The sequence below is a fragment of the Lissotriton vulgaris genome, unplaced genomic scaffold (assembly GCF_964263255.1).
Source record: "Lissotriton vulgaris unplaced genomic scaffold, aLisVul1.2 SCAFFOLD_994, whole genome shotgun sequence".
In the NCBI taxonomy this organism is placed as follows: domain Eukaryota; kingdom Metazoa; phylum Chordata; class Amphibia; order Caudata; family Salamandridae; genus Lissotriton; species Lissotriton vulgaris.
Window position 1 is genome coordinate 466,709 of NW_028253759.1, and position 19,194 is coordinate 485,902.

Below are 19,194 nucleotides of genomic sequence, written 5' to 3' on the forward strand. Positions count from 1 at the left end.
GGATTGATTTATTTCAATTTATGCATACATTACGCCTGAAGAAATGTTTTGCAACAAAAGCGAATCAACAGACAGATGATGTGAGTAAATCTCTGAGTAATATTGAAATTGGGGATATTGAGCTTCTATTTACAATGAATGCATTAGGTGACCAAGGAGGGTTGATCTCAGATCCATACATTAACCTTATTAATGAAAACATCAGATTAGATTTGAACCATAATAGTGGTTTTAAACCCAAATCTATTTTTCTACCTCAAATTTTCAATGAAGCTATTGATGTTTTTGAAGTTGGAATAGTTAAGGAATTTGAAAACTAAACAAGAAAAGAATATATAGTAGAAACAATCTATCTCCAGCCCAGGTAAAAGCAATCAAAACACTTAAAGAAGACAATAATATTGTGATCAAACGATCTGATAAGGGCGGGAACATTATAATACAATCGAAAGATCAATACCTCAAAGAAGGCATTAAACAAGTAAGTGACACTACTAGATATGAAAAAAGCATTAGATCTTTACATGAGAAGGCCAACAATGACTATCAAGAGAGACTAGGGGAGTGGAAAGATAAAGGTTTAATTGAATTTAAAGAGTTTAACTTCCTCTCATGTAAATATCCTAAACTGCCAGCACTCTACCTGCCCCCAAAATACATAAAGACAATTAAAAAAACAGGAAGTCTCTTCTAGGGGTAGTTGCCTTGAAAATACCTCGAGGTATGTAGATTATTATCTGCAACCTTGGGTCCAAAATCTTCCTTCATATGTGAAGGACACCACCGATTTCTTACGACTTATTGAGGGTTTCACATGGAAGGCCAATTATCTCTTCATATGCCTTGACGTAAGCAGCCTATACACTAGTATTCCCCACGATTTGGGCATACAAGCTTGTATGCACTTTCTAAAAAACAGATCAGTGTCTTATCTACTACATACTGATATGCTAACCAATATGATGCTTACCTGTTTAACTAAGAACTTTTTCATCTTCGAAGGTCAGATATATCGTCAAACACTCGGCACAGCGATAGGCACCTGCTTCGCCCCCAGCTTTGCGTGTCTCCTCCTAGGCTGGTGGGAGGAGCAGGTGGTCTATTACCATGACCTTTACATAAAGCAAGCAAAAATCTGGGAGATGTATCGACGATATTTTCTGCAACTGGGATGGAAGTGAAGATGAGGTTAGAGATTTTATTAACTCAATGAACAGAAACACTTACAATCTTTCATCACCAGCTCTATCAGCAAAGAAAGTATAGAATTCCTAGACTTACAAATAAAAAAAATGACAACAAATTAGATACATTTCTATATAGAAAATAGACAGTTGGAAACAGCCTTTTACACGCTCAGAGCTGCCACCCAACCAGTCTAATCCAGAACATCCCCTTGGGAGTAATGCTCAGGGCGAAACGTAACTGTAATACCCTAGAAGGATTTAATGAAGAAAAGACTAGAATGAGCGACCGTTTCCTTGAAAGAGAATATACTCTCAAAAGTATCACCAATGCCAGTAAGGAGGTAGACAGAAGAAACAGAGTTGACCTATTAAAAACTACTCATGACCCCAAATCAGAGAACACTAACAATATCAGGTTTCTAACAACCTACAACAAGAATGTAAAAGAATACGCAAATCATTGGGGAAATTTTGGGATGTTCTTGTAAACGATACAGACCTTGACAAATGTCTAGATGAGCACCCACAAATTACATATAGGAAAGCCACGTCACTCTGACAAAACCAGAAACAGTTAAGAGTGCTATACAAGGGTTCTATGTATGTAGCAGATGCAAGGCCTGTAGATATAGCCATAACTGTAAAGAAATAAAATGATACACCGATTGCGACCCCTTTAAAATCAACAAACACCTATCATGCAATACTGAATATGTTGTATATCCCCTCAGGTGCCCATGTAACAAATTCTATATGGGAAGTACGATACATAAAGCAAAAAAACACATCCTGGAGCACCTGAGGGCTCTTACCCACAACGACAAACAATATCCAATAGCCAGACATTTCTTTTCCCACCATAATCAAAATAATACATTTCTTGAATTAGTAGTACTTGACAGTATCCCTAGAAGAATAAGAGGAGGCAAAAGAGTTAAAGAAATTCGACATCTAGGATGAATATTAAATATCATACGATGCAATCAGTCGGCCATAACAGTGATGAGGGCCTATCCGTACATCCAGGTTAAATAATCTTTACTGTCTGACACAAACCAGTGTAACCTGATACTTAGAAAAACCGCAATAACTTCAGTATGCTTTTAAGAAATGTTCTTTTAACAATTGCATATGTATGTACCCCATCTTAGTCTTTTAAAGTTTAGAATTGTAAGAAATATTTTAAAAAGATTGCATTTTATTTTGTGTTAATTTTGTATTATATATTTTTTGCAGATTGGGGATTTGCCCTTAACCAGTGGAAAGTTAATTTGAGCACAATACCCGCCCTGCAACTCATCAATAAGATGGCGTTTCACCAATTGGGTATTATTAGAATGATGTTCTTGATATAGTAGATCATAGTGTGAGACTAATATGATGCTTATATATGGAGCTATTTAGTTGTTTTTTAACAATTATATATATTACATTACCGATATTAGAACTTTATTCAATTTAGTAGGAAATCCCTTACAAACGTTCAGTAAGCCAACTGGGGCAAGACCTGGTTTATGTTTAGTTTAATAACCTTATGAGTTTAATTTTAACCATGCGGGATTTGACCGCGATGTCTATATGATCCATCACTGCATTTTCGCTATGAGAATTCTGTTTCAGTTCATAAAAGATTTTGGGGAACATTAAGTTGGCCCACTGGGGCAGGATGTTAACTTATATGAAGTTTTTAAACTTAACGCAATTTAATTTATTATGGTATTTCACCATGAAGTTAGCACAGATAATCTATATTTACTACTGTATACAAAACAGAAGAATAGATTACCCACTCGGGTTGGTGTTTCCTAGCTACGACAATAGCAGTGTTCAACTAATTATGTATAAAGTTATTTTGTTTTGATTTACGACACCATTGCAAGGGGTTGATGGGACATGTAGTCTCAGACTAGATTCAATAGCGGTTGATGACGACACTTTAGGTTTAAAGTATTTTTTTTGAGACAATACAAAAACATGAAAACACTTGTCGCAAGAAATAGGTGCCTAGGCACGGCGATTGAAAGTGCGTTCAAGGTGCCAAGTCTCTCTCAATGAAAGGCTCATCAAGGCTAGTCCATCTTGGTGCATAGATAGAGACAGCAGTGCAAGGAATAAACAACCCCCCCAACTCCCCCCCAACACCCTCAACTCCCCCAAAACACCCCCCCACCCCTACCTCCCCCCGTCCAGTGCTCAGATCCATCCCCCGCTCTCCCGCCCCCGCCCCCCCTCCGCAGGCGAGTCTCAACCAAGGACCCTTAAATTCAGCAGGTGACGTTAATCTCAGAAGGCGGAGATACCTCGGACAAGTGAGTTCCCTAAATTCAGTGACCAGTAGGGAATGAAACGTCTGCCAAAGGTCATTAAACTGCTCGACATCCCCAGCCACCGTGAGCGACAACTTCTCCATTCCCAATACATGCCACAATCTGTGCAACCAACCGGTGATGGAGGGGAGTGTGGTGGTGAGCCAGTGTATGAGGATGTTCTGGACTGCTGAGCCCAGTGCTATAGCAATGTGTCGGCCTCTACGGGATCTCAGGGGATACATCGGCCAATTAGGGAGGCCCAGCAATATGTACGCGGGGAAGTGTGGCAGCTCAATGTCAAAGTGGGTATCAATCTCATCTATTACCTCCTTCCAATAGGCATGCAACAGTGGACAATCCCACAGGACATGCGTAAGTGTGCCCACCTGCCCACATGCCCTCCAACAGTTACCATCAATATTACGGTCCATCTCGCGTAGTCTTTCTGGGGTGTAATACCAGTAGGTGGTCACTTTAGTAAATGTTTCGGTGAGTCCCGTATGGTATGCAGAGTGTTGTTCCCGGTACGAGATCTGGTCCCACTCTTTGGGGCTCAACGTCCTCCCCAATTCCCGCTCCCACCGCTCCCTGCCCGGGTTGTAAAAGTGAGAGGAAGGAGGTTGCAGAAATTTATAGAGGTCGGAGATCAATTTCGTGTCGGCGGTGCGGGACAAGAGCCATCTCTCATAAGGAAGAATCCTCCTGTCCGCCATCTCCCGAACTCGCGGGTGCAACGCCCAGTGGCGTACCTGCAGGTATCTCAGTCTCTCCGTCTCAGGCAACGTGTATTCCTGCCGGAAACTCGGAAAGGGAATAACGCCTTCCGAGTCATACATGTCAAGCAGTGTCTAGCACCCTGCGGCCCGCCAGTGCGTAAAGGCCCCCGGTTCCATCCCCGGGGTGATGTCCGGGTTCTCAACCAAAGGTGTAAGCGGCGAGGGGAACGTGGTAAGACCGTGGGCTACACTAGTGGTATCCCACACCTGCAAAGGTACTCGCGTGACGAAGGACGCATACAAATTGGGGGGGGGGTGGGCCCTGCGCAAGAAGGGCACCTCCTGCAGCGGCCGGCCCGCCACTGCCTGGTCCTGGAAAAGCCAGTGCTTATCCGATTCCCATCTGCTCCACTACACGAGGTATCGCAATTGTGCCGCCTGGAAATACTTGTGCAGGTCCGGTATCCCAAGTCCCCGTGCTTCTGGGGCCAATGTGGAAAGCGCCCTCTTCAGTCTGGGTTTGCGGCCCTGCCAGATGAAACGTGCAAGGTCCGCCTCCATTTGCTAAATCCACCCCGATGGGGGTTGGAGCGGCAGAGCCCGGAACAAATAAAGAATTTGTGGCAGGACCGTCATCTTAACCGCGGCTATCCTGCCGAGCCAGGATAGCGTACCTCTATTCCAACGTCCAAGTTCCTCCCTGATTTTCTTGCCCAAGGCAGTGTAGTTGGCGGTCACCATAGCGGGCAGGGTGAGTGCCAGTAGAATGCCTAGATAAGGCATGAGATCCGACGACCACTGCATGGGGAAGAGGCCCTGTAGTTCGGCTCTTGTGGCTGTAGTCAACGACACATCCAGGTCCACCGACTTCCCCATGTTCATTTTGAATCCTGCGACCGCTGCAAAGGGATCCAGCTCCGCAATGCACGCCGGGAGTACCCTCTTCAGGTCTTCCAGGGTCAGTATAACGTCGTCGGCGTATAGGCTGACAGTGTGGGTGTACCCCCCCATCTTCACCCCCGTCGCACACGGGTTCTGGTGTATCCTCTGATCAAATGGCTCCATATACAGAGCGAAGAGCAGCGGGGACAGCGGACACCCCTGCCTGGTGCCCCTCTCTATTGCAAAACTCTGCGAGCTGCAGCCGTTCACCCGCACCATTGCCGAAGGAAACTTATAGCAGTTAAATACCAGGTAGCAGAATTTCTCCCCAATTCCCACCTTCGCAAGGACCTGTTCTAAGTAAGGCCAGTGTACCCGGTCGAACGCCTTCTCCACATCCAACGCCAACATCATTCTCTCTCCGGGAATCCGGGAGGCCTTCTCCAGGAGGTGTACCACCCTTTTAGTATTGTCCACCGCCTGCCTCCGGGAACGAATCCCGCCTGGTCTGAGTCCACCAAACCCGGCAAATGGGGTGCCAACCGGGCCGCGAGGATCCCAGTGTACAGCTTGAGATCAACGTTTAGGAGGGAGATCGGTCTGTAGGAGCCGCATTGGGTCCGATCTTTCCCCGGCTTGGGGATGACCAGGTGTTGTTGGTGCGCCACTCTGAGCTTCTTCGCCAGGAGCCGACACATCTATCCCCCCGTATAATACGCATGTCGCAGATGCAATGCCGCGTACTCCGCCCGGTCCGTATCCAGGGCCGACAGGAGTTTCCTCGCTGCCTTGTGTTGCCTCCAGATTCTTGGAGCTCCCGTACGGTGATGCATATGCTCGAGTTTGCGGACCCGTTGTGTAAGTTCGTCCCGTTTGTGCTGCCGTTCCTTGTTCTCCGCCGACGAAATGGCTATAATTTCCCCCCTAAGGACTGCCTTCAAGGCTGCCCACTGCGTCGCTAAAGAGGTATCGGCGTTATCGTTGTGAACTAGATAGTCATGGATGGTATCCGTAATGTGCTTTACTACTGATTTTTTGTGTAGCAAGGTGTCCCTGAGGCGCCAGACCCCGCGCGCTGAGGGCATTGGCGGTAAGCTAAAGGTGCCTGTGACAGGAGCATGGTCCGACAGGGAGAGGACCCCCATCTCGGAGGCCGTAGCCAGGACACAAACCGGTCCCGTAAGCAGGAGGTGGTCCAGTCTTGCATATGTTTTATGTGCGCATGAGTAAAAAGAGTAATCCCTATCGGTGGGATGGATGCGGCGCCAAAGATCGTGGAGATCCAGGTCCGCCAGTTGGGACCTGCACGCGGCCGAGAGTTCCCCAGTCTGCGGGAACCGCTGCACCGATCTATCCAGAGACGAGTTGAAGACCATATTAAGGTCCCCCCTATGATGATATGTCTGTCTGGAGTGGCTATAATATCCACCAAGGCCGAGTTGAGGAACCGCTCCTGGTGCTCGTTGGGGCTGTACACAGACCCAATGGTAAACACAAGACCCCCAAGCTTAATCCGATACGCCAGCAGCCTCCCCTTCTGCTCTGCAAATTTATGTAGGACCTCCCTTTTGAAGCGCCTCGACACTAGTATTGCCACCCGCGCTGTCTTGGTAGTGTTAGAAGAAAGCAATTGTGTCGGGAATTTGTGGGAGCGCAGCCTATGGCAGTCGCGGGCCAGCAAGTGGGTCTCCTGCAATAGACAGATATCTGCCTGTGTGCTTTCCAGTTGGGACAGGACTGCTCTTCTCTTAACCGAATTGTTCAACCCTTTAACATTAAGGGTCCCAACCTTAAGGGTCGTTAAAGGCATAGTGACGAATGGGGGCACAAGCAATGGACCTCCGTCCAGGTGGGGCGGAGCAGAGGTAAGCAGCACGTGTGAGCCCAAAGACATAGGAACAAGCGTGTGTACAGGCAATAGATTCCCGCCCAGACGGGGCAAGGCAGAAGTATGTAGCAGGTGTGAGCCCAGCTAGGACGGTGTAGACGCGCAAAGGGCACTGGACGACCCCCCTCCCGCTCCCCCCCCACCTGGCCCCTCTCTTCCACCCCCACCCCCCCTGCGCCCCCGTCCACTCCCTTCCCTGACTCCCCCAACCAGCCCCCCACAACCAGAACAACGAACCCACCCACTTCAAACCCCTCACCATTCCCACCCCCCAAACCCCCCACTAGCAAAAAATGAAAAACCATCCATCTAAATGCTGCATCAGTTCCCCTGACACCCCCCACCCCCTGCGACAACCCCTCAAACCTCATAGTCCCAGTCCGGTTCCCAGTGGAACAAGGCTGTGGTGAGTTACTGAAGTGGACGTCCAGCCACTACGCCCTACCCGCCGCCTCCCGCTCCCCCCAGTCCCCGGCGCAGCCATAGAAACAATGCAAGAAAGGTGATCTCTCCCCGGAGTCAACTTAGGCCTCAACTCAAGCTGTGAGGGCCACTTCTCGTACTGCCTCTTCCATTCCTGCTCTCACTGTAGGTGAGTCTGGTCTGGAGCCCAGCCCTGAGCCCCGCCTGCTGCCAACCATCCCTGGTCATTCTCCGCCTTGGAGGCGACTGGGCCCTCTCCTCCGCTGCATCAATGCCCAGTACAGCGCATGTATCTCGGAGAGAGCGAAGCTGATGCAACGTCCCGTTCCAACGAAAAATGATGCGGAATGGGTGCCCCCATAAGTACTGCGTTCCCTTTTCCCTGAGGACATCCGTGGCCACCTTGAACGCCCTACGTTTACTGGGCGTAATCGCCGAGAGGTCCTGGAACAGGGCCACCGGATAGTCCCGAAGCCACAGAGGTTCGCGCCTCTGCGCTTCCTGGAGGATACGTTCCTTAAGCGTGTAGTAGGGCAAGAAGGCAAGAATGTCCGGTGGCGGGGCCGAGGGACCCCGAGCTTGGCCCACCCTGCGGGCCCTGTCTATCCGAATTGGGAAGTCCACTTGTTCTCCCAGGATCTCTCTGAACAACACCTGGAGAAAACCTGCCACATCTGTGCCCTCTTCCTTGGATGGCACTCCCCGGACCCGTATGTTGTTCTGCCGGGATCTATTCTCAAGCTCCTCATTGTGCTCCTGGAGGTCCAGCTGTTGGTCCTGCTGCAGCTGCACAATTTCCTCATCTCTAGAATGACCGTCAGTCTCCATGGTAGCCACCCGTTCACCAAGACTGTCCACTTCTCGCCGCACCTCGCGGACCTCCCCTGCCACGTCCTGCTTCAGCGTGTGAAAGTCCTCATGCAGGGAGTTGAAGAGGGTCTCTAAGAAAGATCTGGTGATGGGGACCTCTCCTTCCCCAGCCCCCTGCGAGGCCCTGGACGTGCCCGGGGATGTGGGCCCCTTCTCTCCCTTCTGCTGCCCCCTGCTCAGCCTCTCCGGCAGGGTCCGTTCCCCTTTTTTTCCACGTTGCCCTGTCATGTCGCTGCACCTCTCTGCCACAGCACCGCCCCCTGCCGCACTTCGGAGGCCGCTCACCTGCACGGCCGCAGGCACCTGGTCGCCGGCCCCTCGGTATCCGTGAACTTGGATCTGTCACAGAGCGACACTCCTTGCCCCCGGATGCTTGCTGCACAGTTCACCGGGCTCCAGACTCCCCAAACCCCCCCCCAGCCGGGCGGCCCTCCACCGCTTAGCCGAGCCCCACCACTCTCCCTGGGCTGGCCTCTTTACTGTGGGCCTATTCACAAAGCAGGACCTGCAGGATGTCGAAAGTACCTCTGCAGCCCACTGTGCCGCCCCTGATGTGCTCTTGTCCTAGGGCCCGGTCCTTGTCTGGGCTCTCAGCGCCACCCACAGGCCCCTGTCAACACCTCCTCACCTGTGGGGGCCCAGTCATGGGGCGCGCCGACCCCGCTGATGCCTCAGCTCTGCCTTAGCCACTTACAATGGGGAAGGCCACAGGAACGTCCCCGGTGCGGGTAGGCCTCTCCAACTGCCTCAGGGGTGCGTCTACAGCCCCCGATGATCTCCTTCCCAGGGGGGGTGGGGGCGAGGGGTGAGCCCAGTCGCCTCACGCCCCCGAGTGGCCACACTTCACACCCTCAAAGTCGCTGTGTCACACCTGGGCCCCTCGGTTGCCGATGTCCTGCTCGCTCCGGTCTCTCCTCACTCTCGAGTCCTGAAGGGGGTCTTTGTCACCTCCAAAGCCCACTCCTGCTTGATCCGGGTAGCTACGGCACTCGTCCGGCGCAGAACGCCGACTTCCGCTCCACCGCAGGTACAGGCCGCAGCATCGGCCTAGATTAGTTGCCCGCCGGGCCGGCCACAGCTCCACCTCCGGTCTTAATGAAGCGGGCCGCACCACCTCTGTCGCCCCTGGGGTAGCGCTCCGCCTCTCTCGCCAGGTGTCTGCCTAGCGGGAGCCGATGCTCCGTCCCCGACCCCTCCACCACCTGCAGGGTCGCCCGACAGCTCCGCCCGGCTCCAGGCCCGCACCCAAGTCCGACGTAGCTGCAGGCCACGGCCCCGGCCTAGAATAGTGCCAAAGCTGGGCCGGTCACCGCCACACCTCCGGTTGCCGCACAACTCGCGGCTCTGCCACAGTCGGCTCCGAGGGAGGGTCCGAGCAGTCTCCTCGTGGTCCGGCCAGGGAAAGGCTGTAGTCTCCGACCTCACTCTCTCTCCTGCTCCGTCGGGACTCCGCCCCGTTCCGTCCTGCACCAGGCCTTCTCTCACCTCCGGGGAAACCGGCCACCCTCCGGGCCCCTCCGACAGGCGATTCAACCTCTCTTCGTCCCGCAAACTGCTCCGTGGCACCCCAGCGTCTCCAGCCCCCACCAGGAGCGCGAGGGGGGGGAGAACACGCCGATTACAAGCACCGGGCCGGCCGGGGTCGGAGGAGCTCTTAGGGAACACGTCCTCTCACTCCACCATCTTGGCCACGCCCCCGAGGACGACACTTTAAAGTAAATCGACCAATGAATATGCAATAAGGCATTTAAAAGTATATAAGTCTCTGAATTATGTCATGTAAAAATTGTAATACTTAAAACATCAACTAGTAACTGTCGAGCAATCTATTGTGACTTTTCGAATTTCCACGATGTATGCTATAGAGGCATTTCTAAGTCTATTTTCACTTGTTATGATCAAAATGGTCACATGATTCACTTTAAAAATATTTACTTTGCAATTCACGATACTTGTGAGCAAGGAGTGGATGCTCCGAAACACGTTGAGTGACTTTGCCTAATAAATCTATGTATGCATGCAATAAAAACACACTTGGTAAATGCAACAGTTAAATGCATGAATTATACTAATGAATAAACAGGTAGCAAATAATATGAGATAAGACTCAAGCAATATACTGGGCATCCTGCAAGAGATCAGAAAGATATATAAATACAATAGATACATCAAATAATTACTTTGGATGTTCACTCTGACTCATTCACACATCACAAAGAAAACACCTCAAATGATCAAAGCCACTGGCCACACATCGCAATGGCAATAATTAAAACTCAAACACTTCAAATGACCACAGCCACTGGAACCGCGCATCACAATGGCACTAGTCAGAAACAAGTCACCTCACCCGATCGTTCACTCGACATCCTTGCTGTACTGATGACGCTGCGCCGCACGGGCCTATCCCGTCTCGGCGTTAGTGAGGGGGCTCGGCTCCCTCAACCAATGGGAGCACGGCGGCTTCGTTCTTCGCCGCTTCAGCTTCCCAACGATCGGCAATCTTCTGGGGGTATTCCTGGCCCTGGGCCGCGATGGTGATTTGGCGGCAAAGGGTTTTTTGAGGGCGCAGGTCACGAATAGACCCCCCTCTCGGCCTCACAACCACTAGGGAGCGGATTTCACGAAGGGAGGCCCCACAAGCCTCCGACCCTCGCTGGGAATGTGCCGATGAGCACACCGATCCCTTCCTCACGCTCCCCAGTCGAGTACCACACGTCCCAGGTCACCACAGCACGATCTGGCAGCTGCTTTTGGCAAAGCTTTAGGAACCTTTAACCCTGGGTTCCTAACAGGAGGCCAGCTCTTCTCAGGCCCTTGGAGATTCAAGTTGCAGACACAGCACACAGCAAAGTCTTGGCAGTTTCAAGCAGGCAGGGTCCCAGCACACAGCAAAGTCCCTTTCTCCTCCTCAGCTTCCAGTTAGACAGCAGAACAGGTCAGCCCTTAGAGCACACAGCAAGGCAATCTTCCTTCAGTTCTCCAGCAGTCCTTCTTCCAGCCGAGGTTCCTTCTTGCTCGTAGGATCTTAGAATCTAAACTTCTGTAGTCATAGGTCCTTCCCTTATACCCCAAAAAGTCTTTGAAGTCCTTTGAAGTCTTTGTGCAAAGGGACCCTGAGCACTGGAATGTTTCTGGTGTTCTTCTTCCTGTCAGCTTCAGGGCCAGAGGTGACAGTGGGCCGGCAGGGGAGTTAGCCAGCATGGTGGTCAGGCAGACACAGCCCGGCACTATCAGGCGCTTCTTCCTCCCCCTTCCCTGGCAACAGATGTTGCCTTTCACCCCTGGGCTGACTCCGACCCCCTCCGGGGCCCTGCAGCCCCTGTCCCACTCAGACCAGCCAGGCAATCCACACATAGGCCCAGGCACACAGAAAGGTTTAGACAAGAGAACAGCCACTTTCTAAAAGTACTATTCTCAACCCCAGGATTTAAAAACAACCTTCACTAAAAGATGTGTTATTAAATTCTGAGTTTAGGGATATCTTTCACTTATGCTCCATCTTGTTCCTATGGGAAGATAGGCTGGGATCCAATGGGACCAGCCTCCCCCATGTTACTCTATGGAGCAAGACAGCCTTACAGCAGTGAGCACACAAAAGGGCTGCTGCTCACTACCAGAGCATGTTACCTGCACTAGTACATGCTCTACCTCATCCATACACTGCACCCTGCCCAGTGGGGTACCTTGAGCCTTCCATAGGGGTGGCTGATGTGCATAGACAGGGAAGGGTTAGGCCCAGTCAGTGGGGACACTGGCCAGGCGGACATGGCAGTCCACTGACTGCACACAGGCCCTGCGCTGGCAGGCCTGAGACACCTTTTTAGAGCTACTCACGTGGGTGGCGCAATCTGCGTTGCAGGCCCACTAGTAGCATCTGTCATCACCAGCCCTAGCACACACAGTGCACTTTACTAGGGACTTCATGGTGATACAAATATGCCAATCAGGTATACCCAATCAATATAACAATTTACAGAGGGAGCACTTACACTCTGGCACTGATTAGCAGTGGCAGAGTGTCCAAAGCATCAAAACCAGCAAAAACGAAATCCAGCACAGCATCAAAAATACATGAGTCAGAGGCAAAAGGATGGGGGAATAACCACGCCAAGGGTGTCAGGTCTAACACATGTCCCCTCCAGCTGAAAGTGGGGAGAACTACCCAACCTCTTGGGAGTCCTCATCACTAAGGCGGAAGAATCTGGACAGACCATCAGCATTGGCGTGTTCTGTACCAGGGCGGTGCTCCACCGTGAAGTCCATCCCCTGTAGGGAAATGGACCACCTCAACAGTTTTGGATTCTCGCCCCTCATATGCATTAACCATCTGAGGGGCCTGTGGTCGGTCTGAACACGGAAGTGAGTCCCGAACAGGTAGGGCCTCAGCTTCTCCAGAGCCCAGACCACAGCGAAAGCTTCCCTTTCGATTGCACTCCATCTTTGTTCCCTGGGGAGTAGCCTCCTACTAATGAAAGCCACTGGTTGGTCTCCGCCCTCCTCATTGATCTGTGAGAGTACTGCTCCCACGCCTTGCTCTGAAGCGTCAGTTTGCACAATGAACTCACTTGAAAAGTCAGGTGCCTTAAGCACCGGTGCTGAGCACTTGGCAGCTTTGAGGGTGTCAAAAGCAGTTTGACAGGCCTCAGTCCAATTCACTTTCCTGGGCTGATTTCTAGATGTCAGCTCTGTCAAAGGGGCCAGAATGGTGCCATAACCTTTGACAAACCGTCTGTAATACCCAGTGAGACCTAAAAAGGCTCTCACCTCAGTCTGGGTCTTGGGGGTTCCCAAGCCAGAATGGTATCAATCTTCGCCTGTAGGGGCGCCACCTGGCCGCTCCCCACTTGGTGTCCCAAGTACACCACTGATCCCTGCCCTATCTGGCACTTACTGGCCTTGATAGTGAGGCCTGCCTTCTGCAGAGCCTTCAACACTGCGCAGAGGTGTTGCAAGTGTTCCTCCCAAGTGGAGCTGAACACAGCAATGTCATCCAGATATGCTGCGCTGAATTCCTCCAGCCCTGCTAATACCTGGTTGACCAGTCTCTGGAATGTGGCCGGGGCATTTTTCAACCCAAAGGGCATGACACGAAACTGGAATTGCCCCTCTGGTGTTGAAAATGCTGATCTTTCCTTGGCCCCCTCGGTTAAGGCAATCTGCCAGTAACCTGAAGTCAAATCAAAGGTGCTCAGGTACCGGGCAGCTCCCAACCGATCCACCAGCTCATCAGCTCTGGGGATGGGGTGCGCGTCAGTCTTGGTGACCGCATTGAGCCCACGGTAGTCCACGCAGAATCGGAGTTCTGGGGTGCCACCTGGGGTAGCAGCTTTCTTAGGCACTAAGACCACTGGGCTAGCCCAGGGGCTGCTGGAGGGCTCAATTACCCCTAGTGCTAACATCTTAGAAACCTCTTCTTTGATGCTAGCTCTGACCTTGTCAGTCACTCTGTAAAACTTCTGTTTCACAGGCAGACTCTCTCCAGTGTCCACATCGTGGACGCACCACTTGGTGACACCTGGGGTCAGGGAGAACAGGGAGGCGAACTGACCCAGGACTTGGCGACAGTCCTCCTGCTGCTCTGGTGTCAGGGTGGGGGAGAAGACCACACCATCCACTGACCCATCCTGCTCCTTGACTGCCAGGAGGTCAGGGAGAGGATCACTATCCTCCTCCCCTCCAGCATCTGTAGCCATGAGCATAGTCACTTCAGTCCTCTCAAAGTGGGGTTTGAGGCGGTTCACATGTAGCACTCTCAGGGGTTGCCTGGGAGTCTTCAGGTGAACCAAGTAGGTAACCTTGCTCTTGCGCTCCACCACCTCATATGGCCCAGACCATTTGTCACGGAGCGCACAAGGCTCCACCAGCGCCATCACCCACACTTTCTGCCCAGGTTGGAACTCCACAAGAGAGGTGTTCTGATCATACCATCTCTTCATTTCCTCCTGGCTAGCCTCCAGGTTCTCTTGAGCGAGCTTCCTCAAGCGCTTGGTCTGGTTGCGAATGGCCAGCACATAGCTGAACACATCCTGAGGGGTTTTCCCACAGGATTTCTCCCACCCCTCCTTCACCAGAGTAAGAGGCCCTCTGACAGGGTGGCCATACAGCAACTCAAAGGGACTGAACTCTAAGGATTTTTGAGGCACCTCCCTGAAGGCAAACAACAGGCAGGGCAACAAGACGTCCCATTTCCGCCTAATGGGCTCTTCCAGGCCCATAATCATGCCCTTCAAGGTGCGGTTGAATCTCTCAACCAACCCATTTCCTTGAGGGTGGTAAGGAGTGGTGAATTTGTATGTCACCCCACACTCCACCCACAGGGACTTCATATACCTAGAAATGAAGTTTGTCCCCCTGTCCGAGACCTCCTCCCTGGGAAATCCCACACGGGAAAAGACCCCCATCAGGGCACGGCCCACCACTGGGGCTGTGACTGTCCTGAGCGGGATGGCTTCTGGGTACCGAGTGGCATGGTCCACCAAGACCAGGATAAACCTGTTGCCTAGGGCTGTCTTGGGATCCAGGGGCCCCACGATGTCAATGCCCACCCGCTCAAAAGGGGTGCTCACCACGGGAAAGGGTTGGAGGGGTGCCACGCACTTCCCTCCGCTCTTGCCACTGGCCTGACAAGTCTGACAAGACTTATAAAAGGCAGCGACGTGCTTCTTCATCTGGGGCCAGTAGAAATGGGTGACAAGCCTGTGATAGGTCTTGTCTTGCCCCAGATGTCCTGCGAGAGGCACGTCATGAGCCAGACCCAGTAGGAAGTTCCTGAAGCGCTCGGGCACTACCAGCACTCGGGCTGCACCGGGCTCAGCGAACTTAGGCTCACTATAAAGTAAGTCATCCTCCCAGTAGATCAAATGCTCCTTGGACCCCAGGCCTGCGGCCTGGTCGGCAGCCTGCTGCCGCACACCAATGAGAGAAGGGCACTCCTTCTGAGCCTGGCAGAATTCCTCCCTGGAGGGACCACCTTCTTGCTGCCACTGGGACAGCTCGGGCCATTCCCCTAGTTCGGCCACCTGTTCCCCTGTAGGTTCCAGGGCATCCCCCTCTGGGTCTGCCTCCTCCTGGACCGTGGGAACAGTGGGGGGCCGGTTTCCTGCGCCCTCTACCCCTTCTTCTCTTGGCAGGTTCCTGGGCCATTGTTCCAGGCTCCAGCTCTGCTAGACCGCCCTCTCCGACTGTCATTGCACGGGTGGACTCACAGATCCACGCCGGCAAACCCAACATCTCCAAGTGAGTCCTGTGCTCCACCTCTTTCCATGGGGAGCTCTCCAGGTCATTACCTAATAGACAATCTACAGGGAAGGCATCACTTACAACAATTTCCAAAATACCGGAGACTCCTCCCCATTCAAATGGAACTTTTGCCAACTTGCAGTAGCGCACTGAACTGTCAGCTGCCACCACAGGCCGGAGAACCTCGGGAACAATTTGCTCTTCAGACACCCACCGACACCTGACAGCTGTCACGCTGGCCAGTGTGTCTCTCAGAGCCTCTTTTTTTGGAAGGAAAGTGTCAGGTTATTAACATCAATGTTTGTTGAGTAGACTAGACGTTATTTAAATCAATAAACCTACTAGGTATTCATTGTTCAAATTATTTATTCATATTTCATTTTGTTGATTTTTATGTTTCTTTTGTCACTCTTTTTTCTATGCTTTCATTTGTACAAATCTTGATGTTTTTGAGTTATTTTTAAACACATTTTTTATATATAATACATTCTAAATACTGTACAATAGAAAAAATTTAAAAACATTCAACAATACGCAGAGATTATTCCTTTCAACGCGTTTCGGCCTTCGCCTTCCTCGGGAATTCTGCATATTTCTTTTCTTAATCTATAGCATCTATGATAATAAAAAGACAGTATTTTAGTTGTATACTCTGGTAACAGCAAATTGATTATTTACAACGTCTAGACATTTTACTTCCTTATTTTTTAACTCGGAACTGGTCCATCTTATTTATTTTCTAGGTCTCTCTTCTTCCATTGATTAGCTCTACACGGTTCGGCACACCTATATCTGTGCTATACTTTACATTTATTTACAAAATTTACATCTCTTAGTACATAGTTATGATACATTTCTTATATTGCACTTACAGTTTCTCTGTACATTTTTACATTTGGATATCACAGAATTTCTGATTTACTTGCAGATTGTAGCTCATTTTCAAATAGTTGCTGAAGTAGGGACAAGAGTCAGGAACAAGAGAATTGAATCAGGGGTAGGCATACTCTGTGGGTCAATTCATTTATAAGTATACCTTTTTAACTTATGGGTATGTATGAATGAATTCATAGGGGATTCAGTATTTGTGGGGTTGAGATGCATATGGTCTCTTACTTCCGTTTATCCGACTCTATAGCATATCAATTAGATTTGTAGCGTCTGCTACCTGTGTGGTTAGCTGCTAGTTTGATTTCTGTAAGTAAGGGATACTGATTCTATGTATCGCTTTAACTAACACTTTAGACAACCTCTATATTGATGCAGGAGGGATTAGACGCGAGGCTTTACCTGACTGTATTAGTAGCTGCACTGGCTGTATATGGACGTTGTTCTTATTCTGGTGCTGGAGTAGTAACGTACTATATGGGTGTGGATGAGCTCAAAATGACGATACTGAAAGAAATGTATATGTTTGTATTACTTTTAATTGGTATTATTACTTATATTCATATACCTAAAAATTAGGTCTATAAAAAGTCTACCTGTATGTTCTCTGCTCTGCAGCTCCAAGAAGGTTCTTCGTAAATCCCTTAATGGTGATACTTCTTTGATATTGTAGCTTCTTATCACCTAGTATTTAGCCTCTGGTTATTCTTACACTAAAATGATGAAGGCGGAGGTGTATCAGTTGTATTATATGATATTTCTGACTCAAAAAGATAACTGAGGTCCTGATATTTACCTTTAGTTTGTGTACCAGATATTCTATAATCGGTGTCCTTCTGTTAGATGCAGTAGTCAAGCTTCTGCTTTATTTGTATTGCAGTGCTTGGACTTGGGGATCTGGACTTTTCAATGACTTCTGTGGATTATGCTGGCTAGAGTGGCAAGATAAGAAGATATAAGTTGCTGGCAATTTAAAACTTCTAAAAATGCTTCGTTTTTATCGTTTTTTTTGTATATTATATCTGAGCTCCCCACTCCTATTTACATACCTTAAGCGTGTAAGTTCTGGCAATGCCTCGTGCTTCTTCTCTTGATGTGCTCGATAGTTACGGTGCTTCTGATGGTGTTCTAGTTAAAGAGCCCATTGTTTGGCGCCAAATTGGGTGAAATTCGCGAGGTCTCGCGAGATTTCGGGCCGGTGTATGTTAGTCCTAAGCCTGCTTGTGAGAAAGGCCGCCATCTTAAGATGGTGTATTTAGTAGAGATCTGCCTGGTTAGTTTTGATTTCAAGAGTAAGCGGGACTGGGTACATGCGCTTGTTTAAATAATATTTGCAAGCAATGTATGTCAACAATAATTGTGTATAAACAACCTGTTAATAGGCACCTGATTTGTATCTGGTCGGCAAACTACGCGTGATCTCGCGGGATTTCAGTCGGGTATTAGTTAACCATGAACCCGCCTGTATAACATTCCACCATATTATAATGGTGTGTCTATTCTGACTATTCCTGACTCATTCTGGAATTAGGGCATTGTGGGCTGCAATGTTTAGCTTCGTATACATGCCACTCAAAGTCAGCATGGCGATGTCCATTCTGACCCCGAATCTGTACAATCAAACACTTTGCATGTAGCGTTCGCGATCTCTGCCCATGTCCAACCCCCTCTTGGGAAACAAAATATTGCTGGATTGCGGAATCAATACAGTGCCTACGACAAAGGGCTGCAGTCCTCCGAGTTGGCCCAGGACCAAGGGTATGTCGCTCAGTAGATATAGGATTGTTAGGAACGTTATATGAACAGGTGTCTACTCTGTCTAGCAGGGCTTAAAGTATATATGACTACCTCCCGTCCATTGATGGTCACCTTCTGCCCGTATTTCTTAGTGTTTTGGGGCAGCAAAGTTTCCTGGGCCATCTCTTGGTCTCCTAGAGAGACAAGGGTCATCAATGCTAACCCCTTCTCCCCACTAGAAATCAAATCCCCTCCCAAAGCTACACTGGCTAACGCCGGTGCTGGAGCACCAGAGGGTGCTGGAGGTTTCTTTGGACATTTGGGGGCAATGTGCCCCACCTCCCTACACGCATAGCAAGTAGGCGGGGTCTTTTTGTCCTGTGTGCCTTTATGGGGCCAGGACTTCTTAGACTTGGGGGGTTGAGACACCTTCTCCTGGGAACCAGTTTGGGGCCCTTTAGAAGACTCCTTTTGATTACCCGTGTCCCCCCCACTCTTCTGCTGGGGACTCTGTCCATTTTTGGCTGGGGTACTTACCACCCCTTTGTGGACCCTGGTGCTAGTCCACCGGTCCGCCTCTTTAGCAAGCTCACTGGGATTAGTTAACTTGCTATCCAAAAGATGCTGGTGCAGCTCGGGGACACATAAACTACTTAAGTGCTCCCTACTAATCAAGTGACACAACCCCACATAATCAGTAACTTTGCTGCCCTTTATCCAACCTTCCAGTGCACGCGTGTACATACTCACACACTCCACCCAAGTACTTGAATCAAGCTTCTTGAAGTTCCTAAACTTCTGGCGGTACTGTTCTGCAGTGAGCCCATACCTGAGGCATAAAGCCTTCTTCATGGCGGGGTAGGCTAAAGCATCTGCTGCTTCTAAGGGTGCCAAAACATCCCTCCCAGAGGCCTCAAAATGCTTCCACAATCCTGCCCCCCAATTCTTCTCAGGCACTTCATTCATCCTTAAGGCAAGTTCATACGCTCTGAACCATGCATAAATATCCTCACCCCTCTGATAATTCTGTACCAGATCCTTTGTTATGTATA